This window comes from Trachymyrmex cornetzi, unplaced genomic scaffold (assembly GCF_001594075.2).
Source record: "Trachymyrmex cornetzi isolate Tcor2-1 unplaced genomic scaffold, Tcor1.1 scaffold1836, whole genome shotgun sequence".
Taxonomy (NCBI): domain Eukaryota; kingdom Metazoa; phylum Arthropoda; class Insecta; order Hymenoptera; family Formicidae; genus Trachymyrmex; species Trachymyrmex cornetzi.
Window position 1 is genome coordinate 183,173 of NW_017296459.1, and position 22,759 is coordinate 205,931.

Sequence of the window (22,759 nt, forward strand, 5' to 3'; positions counted from 1 at the left end):
GCAGAGGGTAAGATCGGTGTCATCCCTTTCATGTAGACAATGCCGCCAAATCCGATTTCCAAAATGATCGCGTTAAGCATGGCTTGGGATTTACCCTAGACTCGAATAGCCGATGTTTACCGGCCTGATGGAAAGAGGATTAACCGTGCGCATATCCGTTGCACATGAAAGTGTTTCGTTGATCTCCCGCGGGGAAAGAGAGGCATATGCGGAGTGCAAAGGGCGTGATCTCATCCTTACGATGTCCTTGACAATAAGATGAAGTGGGTTCGGAAACTGGGTCAACAGCTGTCATACGGTTAAGAAGGATCGTACAGGAAATTAAACGTCTACGCTCAATATATTTTTCTTCTGTTTAAACTACTTATTTATAATTAAAAAAATGATAATCATTGGTTACTTATAAATTTTTAATTAACATTTTAATTGTCAAATAAAATATTTACAATTTATGAAATAATAATATATATATATATATATAGTCAAAAATTTTATTTTCGAAATATTTAAAACATTGTGATTTATTTGATGGTACTCTATATATCATTTGTAACATATTCTGTCATAAATTGTTTTCGCGTTAAGAGTGCGTGACTGATGTTGGACAACGACGGTGTACGAGTGCCACTACGCTTTTCACCGACTCACAGAGGCATATCTCTCCGGTAAGAAGCGAGGAACACTTTCAAAAATCTCGTGACTCTTGCCTGTTGCGAAGGTATCTCCTAGACGAAGAGAGTAATTGTTCTCGTTGGCACGAATGAAAGCAATGGAGAGAGAGAGAGAGAGAGAGAGAGAGAGAGAGAGAGAGAGAAAGAAAGAAAAAGAGAGATGCTTTTCTCGCAAAAGGAAAACGGAATCTGGAGGGTGAATTTAGAGCGTGGCCATTTTGTCTGTTTAGTTCCACACGGAGACACCCGATGTATGGGCGCCGCGATGCGTATAATCGCTAATGCTGGAACCCCCTTATCCGACCAGCGGGGTGGGCAGAGGGTGAGCCCCCGCTAATCTACTAGGTACCTCTCGCTCTTTTCATCACCAGCTTCCAAATGGACCTCGTGAGATCTCGATACCGATGCTGCTCTCGTGCATACGCATATGAGATAAACGTTGATACGTGACGTGACGAAAGTCAGACCGATGTTTTCACGATGTAAAATGTCGCGTGTAAAAAGTGTTCCATGAAGAATCTTTTTACAATCCGATTATACCGACGATTAAAATTTGAAAACATTATTTTTGTTATATATGTTAGCATAGCAATTATAGAAATAAATTATACTTCTATAATTATAAAAGATGAAAGTAAAGCATGTAATAGAAATCTGAAAACCGATTTGTTTTAAATAAAAAAAATGATGATACTAATCTTTATGTATACTTATATCATATTTCAGAAAAAAGCATGCATTTTCCATTATTTTTATCTCCTCGTTTTGTTTATCGTGTGCATGTCATGGATGGAAATTATCAGCAATTTTCGGCGATCAATCCCGTAATCGATATACTCGCGGATCACAAGAGCCATTTTGTCGCACCCTTTTTCCAATGGCCTTTAGCTGCCTCCCAGAACGCGATGCGCATGTCCTTTTTGCGGTCTTTTGTGAGAAATCTGCTGCACGAAAACCCACTTGGTCCATGTCACCGGTTTTACGCTTCGGTGCATCGTGAGCCCCGTATTCCTCGTCGTTCGCACGAGGCCGAGCTCGAAGAATGGATGGAATTGGCCTTTTCCATTTTCGCACAGAGTGCCAGCCCATAATACGTTTCTGCGAGCCGTAGAGGAACCTCACGATACGCCGAGTGAACATTCTCCTCATTGTTGTATGGAAGTTCACCAGAGACATTGCCTACATTTGAGTAAAAATTAAAACCACCTATCTTTTTAACATAACAAATATATTAAAAAATTATTATAAGATGCGATATTATACCTTGCATAATATTTCTGTAACTTTTTACGGTATCAACTACTCCGTAAGAATCGCGGCCTTATTTCTTACAAACCAACATGTACTTACTCTGCTTCCGTTATTTGCATAAAAATATTCGTTGTAATGATGTGATATCTCTCTCAATGATGAAATATCTGGTAAGCGACTAGTTTCTCGTCTTCTAGGTAGAAAAGAGCCGAAGGCGAAGTCTCTCGGTAGATCCGTTTAACCATCAGAAGAGTAGTAGGTACTCGTCTCTGGTCGCCGTCGGCCTCTGATTGTCCTTTATTGGGTTAAATTGAACTTCCTTCTCGTGATACGCGGCTCGCATCAACTCACTCGCTCTGAGTAGTTGCTTAGCTCTTAAACATCTGTGTAAGTACAGGGTGTGCTTAAAGTATCTCGATTTGTCTCTGTCCGCTTCGCGAGGCGACTTCCGATCTCCGATTTAAATGTTCGTAATACCAGCTCGCGCATAACCATAAACGATCTCAGACATTACGCAATCAGAAACATTTCGTTACGTTTTTTGTTTCATTAAAAATTTTTGCTTTTATACTTTCATAATTTTTCAAATCGATTTGAGCGGCTAATTAATATTTACAAATTATTTTCTATATACCTCCTGGAGAAAATTGATATTTTAAATATCTATCACGTGTACAAATATTTTTAAATCCTCTAGTTACTTCCTGCAATCTTAAATCACGCAGCAATATCGAGCCACCTTGTACATGGTTGAGCCGGCGAGTCATGCGAGCTTAAGAGTTAAGAGTTTAGGTTTGCGCTACGCAACAATTCACGAGGGGGCGAACCACAACTCAGGAATTCAGAACGGGTAAATACGGTAGGCGTCTTATTCTTACGTGTGGAGAACCCGTTCCCCGCGACCTGTGAACCACGTTTAATATCATAACGTCAAAGCTGTTGCTTCTCTCAGCTATAAGATCTCAGATCTTTATCAACTATGAACTATGAAATGAAATATTTATGGGATGTACATATATTGCATAAACAACTAAATTTGACATCTAATCTTATAGACATTTAGAATGTAATTCTTATAAAAGAGTACGCTTCAATAATATTTCTTCTTTTCTCTCCGTATATATAGACCCAATTTAATTCTAATATTAATACATTTTACACACGTAAGATTTGTAAAAAATTTAATTTTTGATATAATTATTAGAAACTTAATATTATATATACACATATAATTTAAATGCTGTATATGTCGATAATTTAATTAATTACACTTTATACATAATAGATAGTAACATCTATAAACACTGTAGCATATAATTAATTGACGTATTGAATTAATACTTCCTTACACCGCGCGCCGATCGATTTTACATCCACAGAAATATATTCTCCAGGTGTCTAATGTTGCCGGTTGAGAATCTCTGCTTGAGGGAATCGTACTGATAAGAATGAATTATGCAGATGAATGTTGCGGCGATGTCGCCGATGTATCAAACCGCCTCAACTAGCTCATTCTCCTTCGTTATCTATTCATTGACGAGCCCGACATGCGCGACGTGATCGTGGACCAGAAATCCGGACTGTTCCCATGTTCCACTTATAGCATTTGGTTCAATCGCACGCGTCTGACTTTAGACGACGTCTGATAGCCCCAGAGTCAACATTAGTCTCGATAACGATCGCGCGCAAACATTTCTATATTTATACATTGAAAGCTCTGCGGGCAGCTGGATGTGCCCGCTTCTTCGGATTTGTCGTCGCTAATCGTCCCCGTCAAAGCCTTCCTGTGACTTCCACAAGTATATTTGCATCGTTCACTTGGACACGTCAAGTTGACGTTCATTAAACGTTCCCGGAGAACCTCGTTGGTACCGCTAGACGTCTGTTAACGGGCACATTTGTCGCGGTAGATTTAACAATTTCTATCTAATTTAGCGATTTCGTGGGAAGGATAGTTCCATTGACATATATTGCCAGAAATGCATTGTCATTATACATAAACTGCTAGTTGTGACTATAACATATGTATTTTTAATAATCACAATTCACACGGAATATATATCTTTACTAATTATAAAATACAAAGGGTTAATTCAAAGGCTAACCAAAATGGGGAACGACGTCGAAAGAGCAATGAAAGTGACGATAGATCATTAGGTAGTTGACTTGATTTAAATAACGAATGCTAATCCTCTAGAGTTAATAACCTTTCCAAGAATAGAAGTAGCCAGCTTGGTATTCGGCACCGTTGCTAGTCGCCGGCGAGGAAACGGCATCGCCCGGTTTCGCCGTGGAGAACCTGGTAAGGTATGGCAAGGGAGACCAGGGTTAGGCAGAGGGGGGGGGGAAATGACGCCGCATCCGGGAGTCGCCAGGACATTGTACCTCGCAAAAAAGGATCTTATAACGCGTCCACACAGCTGGACCCGCATACTACATTCGTCCGTGTTCGAATGGGAGACCCCCGATCCATTAACGGGCAGGCGCGAACATTAATAATCCGCGCCTTCTCGTCCGGATTGCTGGTGCGGACGCACGAGCTGCAAGGTGGCGGCAACCTTGCCCAGGTGACGTAATGGTAGCCGATCCGCGGCGTATCGGCTTCCTGAAGCGGTCTCGCGCGGTAGCCGCGTCTTTTGTACCACGTCAAAGCTAATCACACTTTGTGATTTATCCAGATGGCATCAATAAATCAGATTCGGGAACGCCATGCCAGATTGGACCTGGTTTTTGTGGAGCCGCTGAGTAGCGGCTGATGATGTGAGAGACCGCAGTTGGAAGTTGATATGCATGAACGTAATTGGCGATGTATAAATATTAAAGGCGTACGAAGAATTGCCACATGTGTTAAACATGAAAATAATTTTCTCAAACCACGCAAATATTTTTATTTCCTTATTTTTTAATTATAATATATCAAATATGTTAGTTACGGTAAATTGTAGATATTACAAACAATATTTTTACGAGATATAAATATTTGCAACTTGCGTATTATTTAAGCTTTAAATAATTTCCTTTAACGCGGACAGAATTCAGAATTAATTATGAAAATTGAGATTGACGATAGATGTATAGATGAACAAGTTACAAAAGGAGATACATAAGCTTTCCAATAGTGTTATAGATCAATATGTAGGTGTGATCTTGCCATGTAGATCCACGGGATCGAGCTTGGGTTGATCGGTTCGATTTCAAAAAAGGACCGCCCTCCCGCGGCGCGAATCCCCGTTCATCCATTCATCCAACCGCGTGTTACGTTGTCTTCCGCCGCGTGCTGAAAGAAGAAGACGAAGTAGAATGAAGAAGAACAAGAGGCGGAGGAGAATAGAGCGTACAATCACGATGAGTGGTGGCCGTGAGGTGCGAGCTGCGAGTGGAAAGGCTCCCGGGCTGCCAACCTAATAAAGCAATTTGTCACGGTTGTCGTCCGAATGCCAGCCATACATTAACACACAATCTCGCCTCCGAGAGAGCCGAGCCGAAGTCGTCTTCTTCTTTCCTCGCTGGACAATCTCTCTTCTCCTGTCCTAGTCTCTCTGATTCCTCCGTATTCACAACTTTCTCTTTATGCGCATTCCCTCATTCTGAGCATGAAAATTCGTTATAATAACGAAATTTAGAAGAAACGTTAGAATGCGAAGAAGATACTGCGAGAATTTAGAATAGTATAATGATAAACAACTAGTAAATATTAAGATACCATTGTTTACGATTCAGCAAAGAAATCCTGAATGCGTACCAACAATCGCCCAGATTGCGTGAACATCACACGAGAGCTCAAGCCATTTGTCAATAGCCGCTACAATCCCTACTGACTTTCCAGCGGATACACATAGGTGACTGAGAACATGCGCATACTATTTTCTCCACGTCCGCCGGAGCACAATGCCCGCGCGCGGATTATTACGCACTTTTTGCGCGAAGCGAGAGACCCTAGGACGATCAAGGCAAAGGATGGGACCTGACTTCCTTGGAGACGCCGTTGTAAAGGCGAAGACGTTCTGCAGGTTCTTGCTACTGGGAAGAGGCGCGGGACACAAGTGATTGATGGATCCTCTCTACAAGTGGTCCACGGCGAACCAGATGGGACTTCCTCTCCTCCAACTTCTCTCTTTCTCTCGTTTCCGACTCTTCATGTTTTTCTTCTTCCCCTTCGTCTTCTTCTTCTTCTTCGCGAACGCCTTCGCATCCGATGTGCTGCGCGGCTTTCTAATCAAGAAATATTGGTCACACTCAGCTCCCGTAGCTTAGGAAACTCGACGGACATGTACATTTCCGGTAAGATCGACGATGCCTGGAGGAAACGGAAAATTATTCACAATTTTTATCTGTGATGTCTAGCCACAAGTATACCCAATACTAATAGGAAATCATGACGGAGACATAAAATATTAATCTCGAATTAAAAGGATAGATAATAAAAACCGTTACTCGCCAATAGTGAGTAATTTTATGAGAATACACTCAAAGAAAAAGACATAATAATGGCAACTATAAAAGTAACAGCTATACAAGCTTATATGTAAAATTAATGTACATATATATGTATGTATAGTTGAATAAACTATTTTATAGCTATCGCAACTGTAAAATAGCAACTGTAAATTATTCAATGGTATATATTAGTTTATTCAACCATGTAGGTACATATAAAATTCATTCTACACAAGAAACTAGTATAGTTGTCACTTTTGTAGATGCCATCATTATGTTTTTCTCCAAGCGTAAAATGATAAAATTACTTTCCTCTTCACATTCTTGAATATATTGACTAGATTTATGCATGAACGATTTTGCTGAATCATCTAAAAATTGAGCTTAAATGCAGATCCGAAAAATAATTTTATTAAACCATCAAAATAATTACATAAGAATTACAGATCCGTATTCATAATCGTAGATCGATCCTCATTTCAAGCGAATTTCAAACCAATCAGATTTATTAAATCGTGGTGTGAGAAGCGTTTTTCAAATGAAAGACTGATTCAAACCTAGCTCAAATCGGATCTCAGGTTGAATCACAATTACGAATACGGCCTTTAATAATGAGCAATGCCACAAAAATTTAAATTTTGATAGTCTAACAAGCAGTTTGAGCATCCTACATAATTATTTTGATGGTTTAACAAAATTTTCAGATCTATATATATAGCTAAATTTTTAAATATTTCAGCAAAATTGTTCTTTTCGTATAGATAATGTACTGATCGTCAAATTACATTTATTCACTCCCTTGAGAGGAAGCTACCGATCCACTATTGTATTACACGCGTAGCTTTCGTCTCTTCTTCGACGACGACTTCGGGATCTTGAGTCGCGAAGTGGTGCACACGCGCAAACGCGTTCGCGTATGCACACACCGTACTGCGTGCGTGTACCCGTGCGTGTTTGTATGTCGTGGGGTTAATTGAATCAAGCAGCACGCAACCAGCTCTGTATACACTGCCGGGTCATCCGAGGTCAAATCGGTAATGGGCTGACCCTTAATTCACCATGTGGCCGACCACTGAACGCCGATACATCGTCGCTCGTTCTTGGACATGCGACCCTCCTAAGCACTCGGTGACCTTGAACTCGGAAGACCGGACGATAGACGTCGTGGATCCACGACAACTTCGACGGCACGAAACCACCCCGTGAGGCGCGTCGAAGCTGTCCGCTCGTCACGGCGCTATTACTTCCGCATAGCTTCTCGTGTGCTATTTGAAGATGTAAAAATGGCGGGTTTCATTGAAGAAGCGGTCTCGGTGCAATTATCACTGGGCTTTTGATAATTATGATTGAGAGGTGGCACTTAGCCGTGAATGCTCGACGTACGGATTTTCTCGTAGCATGGTGATTGATCTTCAGTTTGAGAGGGGAATCGTACAGTCGCAATCTTACATTTATTATACGTCAAAGTCGCGGGATTGGATGGAACAGGTATTTTGAACAGTCATTTAATAGAAAAGCAGCTAGGATAAGCTCTTATAACAAAATGTACATCTAGTTTGGGAAATAAATGAGAAGTTACAGGAAATTATATAATCAAAAATAAACCCTTTGTAAATTATTTATATATTATATTATACATTATTATAATTTATATAAATTATAATTATTTTACATATATAATTATTTTAATTATTAAAATATAAAGTTTTTCTTAATAATTAATGTGATAATAAGAAAGCTACTTTATACATCGATCGAATTGTTTACTGATCGGAATGGCATTATTAGCACGAAAGAGTGTGAGCGAATTCGGAGGTCGGTCGTGGATCGATGAGTTTAAATCGCTCTCTCGTGTCTCGTCTGCAATTTGCGAGAGGACCTCTTAATTCGATGTGGTTTTCTGCGCTCACCAGGCCGCTCAGTAGGCACGAACAACGTGTAAATATGTAACAAGTTCATTAGTTTGCCGGTCCGACGAACTTTCATGGCAGCTATAACGACGATCGCTGCCACTAATTATGGTTTCACTGAATTTCCTCGATTAACCACGCTGCTCTCAGCTTCTTCTCGACATTCGCACCTTTATGACGAACGTCGCACTAACAGCTTGATTAATGACAAATCATAAATTACATTTTATAGAAAGTAATAGTATCCACGTACATATTGTTGATTAGATAATGAGAATTTTAAAGTAAAGAGCAACTAATGTTTTTGCATTATGTCGCCATCCATCAAATAACTTATGATTATTTTACTTATCCGAAGATTTTATAAGATCTTTTCGTACATGTTTTGTAGTGCGACATACTTCCTATTATTTTTATAAAAAGTTAAAATTAATATTTAGAAAGCGATACTTCAGGAATATACGTACAAATATCTACTACATCATCGTACAATTTCATTTCTCATCCAGCTTCCGATTTCTAAGATCAATGGGGAAAGCAAAACGAGCCTCTCCATCGAACGATGCGGTGCTCTAGGAAAAGGATGTTCTATTGAATTTTTTTCATCAACCCGGCATGACCCAATCTCCAAAAATTATGGCCAATAAAACGGTACACGGTAACAAGAACAAAACCGCCACTTTATGACGGTGGCAAGGGGGCTCCGGCGTGACGGACGAATAGTGCAGAGCTCATCGCGTCTAACGAGTTCCCGCGACGCACATTGAATCCCACACGGCGAAACTGCGACACACAAATCCCACGGAGACGCTTATCTGCCACGACGCGTATCGGCACGAGAAGACGACGAATTTAATTTATTCGACCTCGAGCCCACACGCGCCTCGCGATTCGTCCATCATTGGGTCAGACGTGTCGCAGAGATTCAAAAGGGACTTTCTCTCGCTAATTGTCTAATTGACGTGACCCTTTGCCATGGTTCCGAACGACCGAAGAAAGGAGAACTTATGAAGGGTCGGGTCTGAAATACCGACTGGGCAATCAGTATCAGGTTTCCTTCTCTTTTCGTACTTCTTCCATTTCTTCTGTTTCAACGTGAACAACAAACGATTCTCTCAACTCCTATCACGTCAACGCATTTGATAAGAACCGAGGTCACCCGGTAACCAGTTAACAGATATATATAGTCAATTGGGCAGCTTAATGCTTTACAATGCTTGAAGGGAGTGTGCGATTGTAAGGCGTACACACCGTGAATTTTTATATATTCAATACAGCATTGTAAAAATTATTTAAAATAATTAAATCTTTATCTACTATTTGGATCTAGTGTATTAGTAGATCAAATAGTGTATTGTGTGCATTATTAGATCAAAATGTTATATCGATAAAGGTTCAATTATTAAAAATAGTTTTTTAATAATTTCTGCAGATATAATAATTTAAAATATTTAAATATCTACTTATGATTTAGTTTTAAATTTTAAAGTACTCATAATATAAAAAATTTTATTTTTGAAAAATACATAATAATATAAAATTGTTATATCTGCAGAAATTATTAAAAAACTATTTTAAATATATAATATAATTAAACCTTTATTTAAAATTTACAATTTAAAATTTATAATTTACGTAATTATAACATTGGTGATATAATTATATACACATAGATTACATATAGCATATACGATCGTAGTATAATACTTACAAGTAACAGCAACACGTAGTATTTTTTTTACATCAACCTATTTATAACTTGTTCAAATATGGCAAATGTGTCTGGATGTGATAAACAACCCCGTTGAATAATGTATTGGCAGTATTTCCCGATGTAGTCCTGACAATGTAGTTTGATGTCTAATTACTAATTGCAGCTGTCTCGTTGTCTCGTCTTTAAAAAAATACGATTTATAAAAACAAACTGCTTCAATGCGATACTTCCTATAAATTAATCAGCCTTTATATACATGTGTAACATACGGGTAGATAGAGAACTAAAAATATCATTGGCGAAGTTCTGTAAGCAGGAACGGTTAAGTAGACGCACGTAAACTTCTTTATGGTCAATGCTTCTTTTTATAAAACTAAATAAATTATTTTAATCAAAATTATTTTAGTTTTAACAAAAATTCACTACGGCAACTGAGAGTAACAAAATTGCGTGGTACTTCGTGCATTATAATAAAACATACATTAAATTGTTTTTTATATCAATTATAAAACGATCGAACGTTTTGGCTCAATTCAAGCCATTTTTAGCGATTTCTAGACATATTAAAAACTTCATTGATTTAATCAATGGTAAAAGATATAATACTAGTATGCAGCGGATAGAGTCTCTTCTAATTCCTATATTTGAAAAGTAGAGTGGTTAATTAGTTCTTAATTACAATAGTTCTAAAATTTAAATAAACGCCGCTGCAACTATTTATTTGTAACTTAAAGCGTAATGTATATAGTATTATATGTATATAGAAAAACCTATACAGGTGCAAATGTCGATCTTACCGGAGAATTCTTATACCGATATTTCTATACATGATGTCGTACACGAAACCTTTTGCTCGAACCGGATTTCCTTCTTGTATTCGAAATTATGTTAAGGATAACATTTTTATTTTTGCGCTTTTAAGTTGAACTTATCAAAAGTCTTCAATTTTTAGTTACCCATCGCTTAGATTTAATCAATGTTTCAACTTTGAAGCGAAAAGTATTCTTCTTTTAGTCAAACCTTTAAGTAAAGCACGCGATTTCTGAGAGCTCCATATAATATGGCTCAAGACAATGAGCGCGATGGTTTCTTCACGAAGGACAATTTGGCGCCTGAAGACATTCAGAGCACAGTGGCTCTTACGGCGAGCTTCAGAAATCGCCGAGTCGACAGCAATCGCGAGACTCGGCCGAAGTTTTGATGTCACAAGTTTCTCCTGGATGTCGAGAGTGGTTGTTAAAAGTCGTGTCGCAATCGTCGTGTCGGCGAGCCACCGATATGAGGCTGCGCCCGACTGCACAACTTTTCGTCTTTCTGTAATCTCTTGAACACTGTATGTACATATATATACATATATATGCACACGTATTTTTAACACTCTTATGAGTGCGCGGATGTTGGTGAGTGAACGAATTATTGCCTACACTGCGTGGAATTATAATTTTGTGTTTTTATGGTGCTGCATAGTCGTTTTTTTGGTTCAGTGAGTTTCGCGGAATCCATCAACTTCACGTACTGGGTATCGCCAGTGAATTTGAAGTTAAAATTCATGAAGTTTACAGAACAAAAGAATATATTTACATTAAATTACAAAAGAGAGTAAAAGAAGAAATTACAAAAAAAGCAAGAGAAAAAAGTTACAAAAACAAGAAGGTATTTTGTTAAAAATTAAAAAGTTATGGTTTATTTTCGTATTCATTCAACTGTGTTCATCCAATCGAAACGAATCGTAATCTGCAAAATCTGTTGCCATAACTTCAACAATAAGCCACGATGTACCCCAACAATTAAATGGTCCGTTGATTAACGTGCGAAATCGGCTGAGTCCCATCGAGTCCGTTCACGCTCGCGCGATTCGCGCCTTTTTCGTCCGCCTCAACGCGTGCGTTCATCCTCGAATCACCCACGTTCAACAGGCCGCATTAAGCCACCCCTCGTTACACATATTATAAAGGAAAGGAAAAGAGAGAAAGAATAAAGGCGATTCATGCATTTCATAGAACGCCTTTTATGAAGTCTAGCTCAATACGTGTTAGTTTGATTTTAAATGTTATTGTAAGATAGGATGAAGAAGTTGATTGACTTTTTGCTAAATTAATTTCTAAGTGATATATGATTTACTGGATAATGTCACATCCAAATTAGACTTTGAATAAAAAAAAGATTTTATATTACACATGTTCAGTGTACAAGTATATTGACACGTTTAACGACAAGATTCCAAATTGTACATTTGTTACTATTAGCTGTTAATTGCGAGAGATTTATCACGAAGAACAGAACAAGTCTTAATCATTGGCATCCACGATACTCTGTTTTTCAAGCCAGCCGAGTGTTACGGCCAAGCGGTGAGATTTTACCATTAAGGAACGTCATTAGCATTACGATGATTAATTACGAGCGACGACTTCACGAGTCGTTAACCGCCAGACGACGGACTCTCTCGAATTCCCTCCCGACTGAGGAAAGAGTTGGACGAGCTGTGCCTCAATCTTGTTCGATCACCCAAGTCTTACCGACCGCAGCAATTCTTGAATCCGCTGCTGGAAGTGATTCTTACTGACCCAAAAACTCGAGGCGCCCAAGGCTCCATTATGTAAATTAAAAGACTGAAAAGAAGCAATGCGCCACTGCTCTCTTATTATTATCTTTCGTAATCACTATCGGTTCGTTAAACATTTGAACAAGTAAAGCGATCGTGGTGATCTTTTTAACTTATACTAAAAATTATTAGCACTTCTATAATAATATTAATATTACTTATAGATAAATTTTTATTATTAGTAAAAATACAACATAAAAACGTAATAAATTTCCCGTGTATATAAAATAAGTAAAAAGCAAAAGCACTTTCTGAAGTTTTTTTTTTTTTTTAGAAGAAACTCGTATTCTCCCGATTCATTAGATTTAACCAAGATGTCTTATTAGTCTAATGTGCATAAGCTGCCAATCGTTTGAAGAGAGTAATAGATAGAGGGGATGAGAGGAGAAAGAAAGAGAGAGAAACAAGAGGACTCCGGGGAGAGATTCGATGAGAAGAGGGTGAGCTTTGATTGGTCCATTGAGGACACGTGCTGGCAACCCCGACGTGGCCCAGCCCTCTGGCTGTGCATCTCGTTACGAACTCATTCAGGAACTCCAATGTCGCCAATGATGGAATCAAGTGGAATTGTTAACGGGGGCACCGTAGGTGGCTGGGAGAAGAGAAGGCGATAGAGATCGAGCCCTAATGACAACGACGATATAATCTGATGAGATAATTCACTTTACATGATCGCCACCGCGGGATCTCCGACGCATTGATACTTATCGTACTTGACTTGAAGGTTAACGGCGTTCCTACATCATATACATACCATGTGTATTGCCGGGATTCAAAAAATTTATTACGTTTTTCATCAACAACCGTTTATTTATGTAATGTGGTATTGCCAATCAACGATTGATATCAATTAGTATTATATTGCATGTATCATTTGCATTTATGAGTAGCAATAATATCTAAACAAAGAAAACACTGAAAATGAAAATTAATGATTGCCGCTGTGGTTAAAGCGGAAAGATAGCGATCGGGTTTCAATGACAATAAAGTAAAATAACGTTATACGACAGCCTCAGAAGCTGCGAGGTTTCTCAAGTGCTTAATACATGTTGATAATAATCAATGCAAATGCATACGAGAGATTTAAGATTCTAGCAAACAAGATATGCATGATAATTTTTATTTCTACAAGTATTAGTGCCAACATTATTGAAGATACAATTAGATTAGCGTCAACTAGCAACATTGTTATTCTGTCTGTGAATTATAAGTATTTCCTGTTTTTCTGCGGATGTTGATAGTAATTTATATATGCTTAATAATAATTAGTGTCTAGATATCAACTTGAAGAAACGAACAAGTTTCATTCAAGCAAAACAGACGATCCCAAAAACAAGTTTGTATATAGGTAGGTTCCAAATATATAATATATTTCTTATCGTCTGTAAAACCTTCGTGCAGATTTTTTGACGTTGTGACAAATGAGCAGTCTTAAGTCCGTATTCACACCTTACTTTTATTAAAAATGCGCTTATTTATTTCTGAGATTCTATATGTATAACGTATGTTAAATGCATGAATGTATCAATAAAAATGAGATGTGAATACGGCCTTAAAGTAAGAGATTTGATATTTCATAAATCATATAAAGTGTTTTTTTTTTTTTTTCAGAAACGACCATGTTGTCAGAATCTCAAGGCCGAATCTAGAATCGCGTGCAGACTTCATCGCTAAACTTCCGTTGAAGGAACTTCAGTTTCGACTTCGTCGCCGATAAGGCACAGGTAGGGTCCCATGTTGCGCGACTCGACGCTACTTGCCACGTTGCGAATTTCTACGAGTGCACTTCAGCATCTTTCAACCGCACGGCCGGTGAAGCACCCTTCGATGCTGTCGACAGCGTTGCGACGGGGAATACCTAGCGCAGCCACGGCGGTCGCATGAAAACGTGTACAGAATATAATGGACGAAGTGAAGTGCGTCGCGGTCGCTCTCCCGAAGTGGGCATTGTTGGCCCACATGCTCGCTCGAACAAACCGAGCTGATCGACCTCGTGGTAACACATGGGAACGCCGACGGACCGCTCCGTTTCTTCCCGTTTGCCGTTCCCTTTTCTTCTAATCTCGTCTTTCCGCGTCGTCCTCCTTACTCTCCTCCCAATTATGGCGCCGACCTTTAAGATCATTAGTCGCTGACAATGCTCCTGCACGACTTCCTCGTTTGTACACTTAAGATACGTAATTTAAGTTTGGATTAAGCTCCGAGATTGGCAGGCCCATTTTCTGATGTGGGAGCGTAGATATTAATGCATCATTAATAATAGATAGTTGCATTCTTGTGTCACGTGTGTAAAGAGTTTATTAAAAAAACAACAGTTCGTAATGACATAATTTGTTTAAAGATGTAATTCTAGGGTTTGTAATTAAATGTTATTTTTTATTTTTTTTACTTTATTTAACCCGGGAATAGTCACACAGGGTGTTTCTATATCTCAGCTGCGAGAAAATATAAATTATTGTAAAATGGATATTGTTTTCGTTTTTTGGAAACATTTTCTTTTTTTAATATCTATTCGTTACGAATCTTTAAATATACAATTCCATCGAAAACATGCAGTGAAAAAGCATAATGTTAATTAAATTTTTTACTTTTTAGAAATATTGTCATAAGTTGCTTAACATAATTCCATTTAATATTATATTTGATAATGTCATAAGTACAGTCTTAAGATATCATAAACCAATCAGAGGACTGCATTAGCATCTTAAGATACTACTTAAGACGATCTTATAAGAACAGACTATGAATACGATCGCTCAATGTTCTTAAATATCAATAAATCGAAAAGCAATAATGTATGATATGTTGTTGATAATAGTAATTTGAATTGGGGGATGTAAAAACATCCCAGAGATGATTGTTTATGTAAAAAAATAAGGACAACAGCTTAATTTTTAAAATAAACATTCTAACCACATTACGATAACGATACCTACTTGTCGAAATGACATGCTGCCCAATGTTCTTAAATATCAATAAATCGAAAAGCAATAATATATGATATGTTGTTGATAATAGTAATTTGAATTGGGGGATGTAAAAACATCCCAGAGATGATTGTTTATGTAAAAAAATAAGGACAACAGCTTAATTTTTAAAATAAACATTCTAACCACATTACGATAACGATACCTACTTATCGAAATGGCATGCTGCCAGCCTCTTAACGGAATAACGCGACGCGTACATAAAATTTTGATCGCGCAAACAAGTTTATGCATGCAACGTATTTTATAAGCACGATAATGCTCTCCATTGAGAAATGGCATCGTTTAAGTATCCGCTACTGTTTCGCTGTCGATGCCCTGCGACGGACCCTCGAGTCTGCTCTCCTTCAGGCCGGTTAGAGGTGCGGGCACGGATGTGAAAGAGAAACGTACGTATATGTACGTACGCCCCGGTACCCGAAGGGTGAAACAATAAGCGACGGACGACAATGAAGATTTAAGTGGCGACCTCAATGATATCAACTGCACGCCGGAATAGAATTCAATTGAATTGAAGGAACGGCAAGGGGAACCCTGCTCTATCGCTTACGCGGCCGACGTTTTGTAACCACCTCGTTGTCGACATTAGTTTCCACGTGGGTCTCAGCCAACCCTTGTCTTCTAATCTAATATTATATCTCAGTTATATATTCTAAATCTTACAAGGCGAAAATGTATATAACAAAATAATAATCTTATGTATCTCTAATATGATATATCGTTCACACTTTTTTAATTTTTCTATCAGGTAAAACAATATTCGAGCTCAGATAACACGTGTGCATGAGGTTTCGCTAGATGTTCTGTGTTTCAAGATATATATCGGAGAGATCGAAATAAATACCCCACAACAATATAGCAATGTACTCATGATACTAATTACTCGCAAGCCGTGTAATTTCGTCCCTCCACTCTCGCACCCACGACCCACCAACACGCCAATTCTTTCGAGCATCACGTCGTAGCGCAGTTAACCGGCGAGCGTATGCCAGTAATCACGATTAAGGTGCTTCCCATCAACGAGCGGCGTTAACTACCTGCCGGCCCAATTTGTGGCAAATCCGCGAGCGCTCACCTCAAACGCGAGACTCGCTCACCACCGGTCGCCACTCCGTGTCGTAATAGCGCCACATGCATAATTAATCGTTGCGCTGATATGTCGACGAGCGCGCTACAAATAGGGATAGCATGTGGTTAATTCATCGTGTCGGGGCGATCGCGGGCGATTGCGATTTTATTGCGCGACATTACACGCGCTTTATCACGCCGCAGATTATCGCTCGCGGTCGTTTAACCGAATTGTTGGTTCAGCACCGCTCGCGAGTAGGATCGCGAAAATTGAAAATAAACAGAAGGTTTACACCCTCGCGTAATGATTTATGGCCCAACTTACTCGTTCGCATTTCGTCGCGATTATCTGCGCGTTACTTTTCCGGTGATTAATATTATCTTAATTACTTCACGTGTTCCGGTTGTTGTTTAAAAAAATGACGAAGCATGTGAACATTGGCATATTTTTATTATCTCATTATACTTTTTATCGTTGTAACTTTCTTGAGGAAAGGAAAAGATGGTAGAAAAAATTATATGCTTAGACTTGCTTTTTTCGTATTCAGTTAAATGTCGTAGTTTGATAGTTTATGGTTTTAATCTTTAAATATCAAACATCATTAATAAATTTATTAAATTAATATTATAGACGAATTTCTGGAACAATAGTTAGCGGATCTCAAGAATTCGAGAGAGATTATTCTTAGAGTTAGAAAAAATATTTTAAATATGCTACTCGAAACAAAATTTATTATTTCCATATTAAAAGTGAATAAATTAATATTATGAAATGCCAGAGAATGAAACGTTTATTAATAAATTGAAAAAAAAATTAAAAAATGGAATTCTAATTTTTTAGATAAATTTGACAAAAGGGGAGAGAGAAAGAAAAAGTAGAAGAATAAAGAGAACTTTAGGCTCGCTTGAGATCACATTGAAGATACTCCTAGTGGCGCCATCTCTTCAGGAAGTGGCGAACCAAACTCCCGTGGATATGAGGATCGGTTAGACGGTCAAGTGTTGCTGAATTGCTTCTGACTAGTTAATATAAGGTATCTCATAAATCAAATACCAAAAGTGATCGCGTGCAAAATATTCCGCGCGCACACGCACACACAACATTCGACTCTTATTCTCAGTTAATTCGATTGAATTAAATCATTTCAAAGCCTCAGGAACAATTCGATCAGTTCAGATTGGCTTACGATTTCCTAATGGAATAAAGCCGCAAACTTTAAGCGCATGTATAACCGTATTTCAAATAAAATAAAACATTACGTATTTATTAGTTTTTAGTAAAATTTCTAAGTTTTTTATTTCATATTATATTGTTATGTTATAAAATTCCAACAAACACAAAGTTACGTGTAATATACCTGTTAGTTGTAATTTCCTCTTAGATGTAGTTTCATAACAATATAACATACGTGTTTTATACAGCTAGAAGCAATGGTGCGATTTCAGCAATATTGCAGTAACATTACAAACAATGTAACAATGTTGCTGCAAGCTTCTGTGAAACAATGTAGAATCGTCGGTAAATTTTTAAAGCATTCCATATGACACAGAAGCTTGCAACTATATTGCTGCAATATTGCAATATTACTAATAATAAGATTTTTTTATTCGGACAAGAATTAAACACTAAGTATAAGCGTATTCAGGCCTATGACGGTCAAAGCTAGATCTCGCTTAGCCTTGGTGATCTAATGGCTTAGAATGCTCGTACGGAATACAAGAGATCCGGGTTCAAGTCCCGACCGAGATAATATTTTTCGCAATAAATTTATTTAAGATTTTCAGCACATTGTCAATTTAATTTAACTTGTGATATTATTGCAGTAGTTTAATTGCGTTAGATAAAGTCTGGAAAAATTTCGGCGCGCAGTTTGAATAACTACAAAAATATGATATATATGCATGTACATATATAGGATATAGATAATTCACTGGGAATTATTTAGGCAAAAAAGATCTAGCTTTGACCGTCATAGGCCTGAATACGCTTATACTTATTGCAATATTACTGAAAAATTGCAATGTTGTTGAAACATTGGAATGAACTATGCTGCATATGGGATGATAAACTGGTCCCAACATAAATTATTCTATTATACGTGACGATATTATTGTTACAATGTAACATACGCGATAATTCAATGACCTTGAATTCTTACGCGAAGGATTTACTGAAGATGACCAATGGCCGTTGAGAGTATGTAGAAGGAGCGAATCGCACTGCGGAAACGTTCGGTATCCAGGACTCCCTGATAAAAAGCATCAAACGAAGCCGCCAGCATTCACGGAAAGCGCCGGCCCTGCTGCACCCTCTCTCGAGCGTGTCCACGTCGCGTCCTTCCTGCAACATCGACCGCATTTTTTCCGTTGGCATCGATCGCGGTACGCGCCGTTCACCGCGAAAAAGATTGCCCGGGGAAGGGAAAGTTATCGGGAATACGTGTCCCCGTGGTTATAGACACGTTGCGGATGCGTTGTCCTTTTACGGTAGCAGCATTTTTTTTATGGGGATTGGATGTACCCATAGGTGGCCATTGCGGGAAGAGCAGCTGTCGAATGGTCCAACAGTGACCAAATATCGAGCACGGATATATCGAACGAAAAATGAGCGGGACAAGCCCAGCGTAAAAAAAATATTATCGCCGATATTATTTATGCATGTATGTCATGCAGGATGAAATACGACGTTCCTCGCAATCGATGGACCTGTAATGTAAGAATACCAAGTCCCTGATGAAAATAAAAATCGGAACATAAATCGGATGTAACATGAACGAAACTTTTAGAAGGCGAAAATTGGAACAATGAAATGTAAAAGAAGCATTTACACTTCTTTTATATTTTGATATTTCAATTTTCTCTTCCTAGAAGTTTCGTTTACGCTTTTGTTACTCTCCCATTACATTCGACTTACGCTCTGATTTTTATTTTCAGGGGTGTTATTCCCGTAGATGTGTAGTCGGATAACTAATCAAAAATTTGCCTCAAATATTATAAGCTAATAATATAAAATCACTATTAGAAATTTGCCTCCAACCAGGGCGTGTTCAGATGTTCACCCGAGTGTTTCCTGGGTGTCATGTCATCCTTGTTTAATGTTCAGCAAACAATAAGGATGGAGTGATTATACCTGAGTGGTACTCGAGTGAGAATCTGAACATGTAGCCCAAAAATTAGCTCCAAATTATATTCAGCCGCCATTATGCGCAATGTTACACCTGGTATTCTTACATCGTGGATGGATCCACATCCGGAACTCCTCGGTGATATATATCATATACGTTCTGTCTTTCTTTTTTATTCCCATTATTATGCTACGTGCTGATGCGGGTTTCACACCTCTTCTGAGGCATCGTGTGCACTTTTCCGTCGGATCGATCATCCGCCACGCTCGGCAGAAAAGAAGCGAGCAAGATGCATCGCCGATCAGCTGGCACGGTGAAGAAATATAAATTTCATTTATCTTTCTATCCTTCTTTGTCGAGTACGCGTGATTCCGGATTAAACGCAGTTCGCAAACCGCGACTGGTATTATTATGTAAGAATGCGCGACTTACGTTCTTATTGTCGCATCGCCTGCATTCCTCTCGTCGCGCGTAACCGCTTCATGATACATCTGGGATAAAAACCGCCGAGATGAAGACAAGTAGTACGATTACTGGCGAAGGTTAATGGCTAATGCGTCTTTTGTGAGCATTATATACAGAATACTCTTTTTACCCGCATAATGCTGCCATACATTAACAATATACGATGTTATTACGGGAAACAATCGGCATAAGTATTGCTGTTCAAATCGTTATTAATTTTTTTCGAGTGCAGAGATTTGCAATTTTTAAATCTATTTGAATTATTGTTCAAATAGATTTATAGACAATAAACTTCATATTCAGATAAATAAATGAAGAAAAAAAAACATTTAGACTGGACTAACGCAAAAACTAGTGCATTGATGATAATAATGATACTCTCTATATTGATAATAATACTAATACTAAAATACCAACTTACAAGATTTGCTATTTACAAAAGCATGCATGAAGACTAAGATAATTTGGACGCTAAATTCAAATCTACCATCGAAATATTTCCATCGGATCTTGGTTTTAAAATATAAAAAGACTTTTTTTTTAATATACGTCTAGTGAAGTTTTATTGAAATTAGAGAAAAAATCAAAAGGGTCCAGTATTTAATTTTTGTTTTTTATGACTTTATATTGCTTTCATGTATTAAAGTCCAGTAGTAGTCGCCTAGCATGTTTTCGTTTCAATACCCCCGACAACATTTTTTAATTATCTTCAAATCCTGGTGGAAATATTTGACTTGTTCATCCTTTGTCATATCCAAATTATTAAAAAAAGAGTTATATCTTAAAAATTTAATTTAATAGAATTTTTCCAGTGGCAGATTCAGTCCAAAGCGCCACAAAATACGTTAAAAAAATTCTTTCCTTTCCTTGCACTAAAAATTGTTTAAAATTTGTAAACTAGTGTTATTACTTATAACTTTATTGAAATGTTTATCGTTAGATTGAATGTTGTAAATACGAATTGTGGTTTATCGGGTTTTAGAAGTTAGGTTTCGGTTAGGAGACTTAGCTTCTCTCATATATAATCCGTAGTAGACTGTCATTACGGGAAAGCAAGCCGAGTTTTAATGCTAGGGTCGCTCGAGCTAGTTCGATTCCAAAATTCCCGGCTACGACGAAACAAAGAACAGTTGCGGCGAACATTAACACACAGGCAACGACAAAATGCAGGTGGAGTGTATTACGAAACGACTTTTGAGCCACAAAATTACTGTACCAGCAAGAAAATGAAAATTCTGTAAACGTTTCAGAATACCTCGAAAGAAAACAGTATACATCATATGTAACAGTTGTTCTTTCACGCGATAGTGTTATTCTTTTTTACGTTACAAAAAAAACGAGAAATAGCTTCATAAAAGTAAATTTAATATTTATATTTCGGAATTAATTTCTGCATATAATTGAAGATAAATTGCATAATATTTTCTTATAAAACAATATGTTAACTAATTATTCTATCATCTATTTTGCTCGTCATTTGATAATTTTTTTTTTTTATCAATGCTAAGTAGTCACAAGTTTTATTTGCCTTTCTTTTTTTAAATTGCATAAGTTGCAAGCATGTATTTGTGCAAAAAATAAACTTTTAATCAAATACTTCAAAACTGTGAACTTTAAATTTTGTTTGTGACTTGAATGGATTTCACCCCTTTAGTGATTTTCCGGAACTCTCTGCATAATGTCTTATCTTTATTATATTTATTACATATTTGATATTACAATTCTGCTTTTCTCTTGCTTCTCTGCACTATAAACTTTACGTATTTATAAATTTATACTTAATGAATCGCGAATCGTACAATTATGATGAACTTGCAAAGAATAATTTATTTGCATGCAGTAGCATGTAAATTGTGATATCAGTCGAAATACCATAAGTTAAGAGATACAAGAAAATTAAACACATTTTTTGTTGAAAGAACGAAAATAAATATGGTCGGCGAAATTACATAGCAATTTAAGTCAAAGTTGTAACAAGAGAGACATTCAACACGTAAAACACAAACTAACGTGTGGTAGTATAACAGCTATTAGTAAACAGAATACTTGTTTTAGTATATTAACATTAAGCAGATCATATTAAGCATATTATGAGTTGTTCAAGAGTAATAGCCGCTAATCCGCAAACTATTAACGTCAACAAAATGTCTTTTCAATATTATATATGACGGTAAGTAATTACATAATCCTGGTGCATACGTAAACGTCTTACAATAGAAAAGAATATGTAAGAAAGTAAAAAATAACGAACATATAGGGATGTTATCAATTTAATATAATTATTCTTAAAAATGTGAACAATAATAAGTTTTGACTTTATTATAATCTTTATCAGCTAAGAACAAAAAATTAATGTTGCGTACAAAAACGTAAATATAAATTAAAATAAAAAAGATAAAAACGAATGGAGACAATTAAAACATAAAATTTAATGCGTACTAAACGCATATATATATATATACATTAAAATAAAAATCAAAATTATAAGATTCGCAAGGGCTTTATCCGAGATGTGACAAATAATAAAAA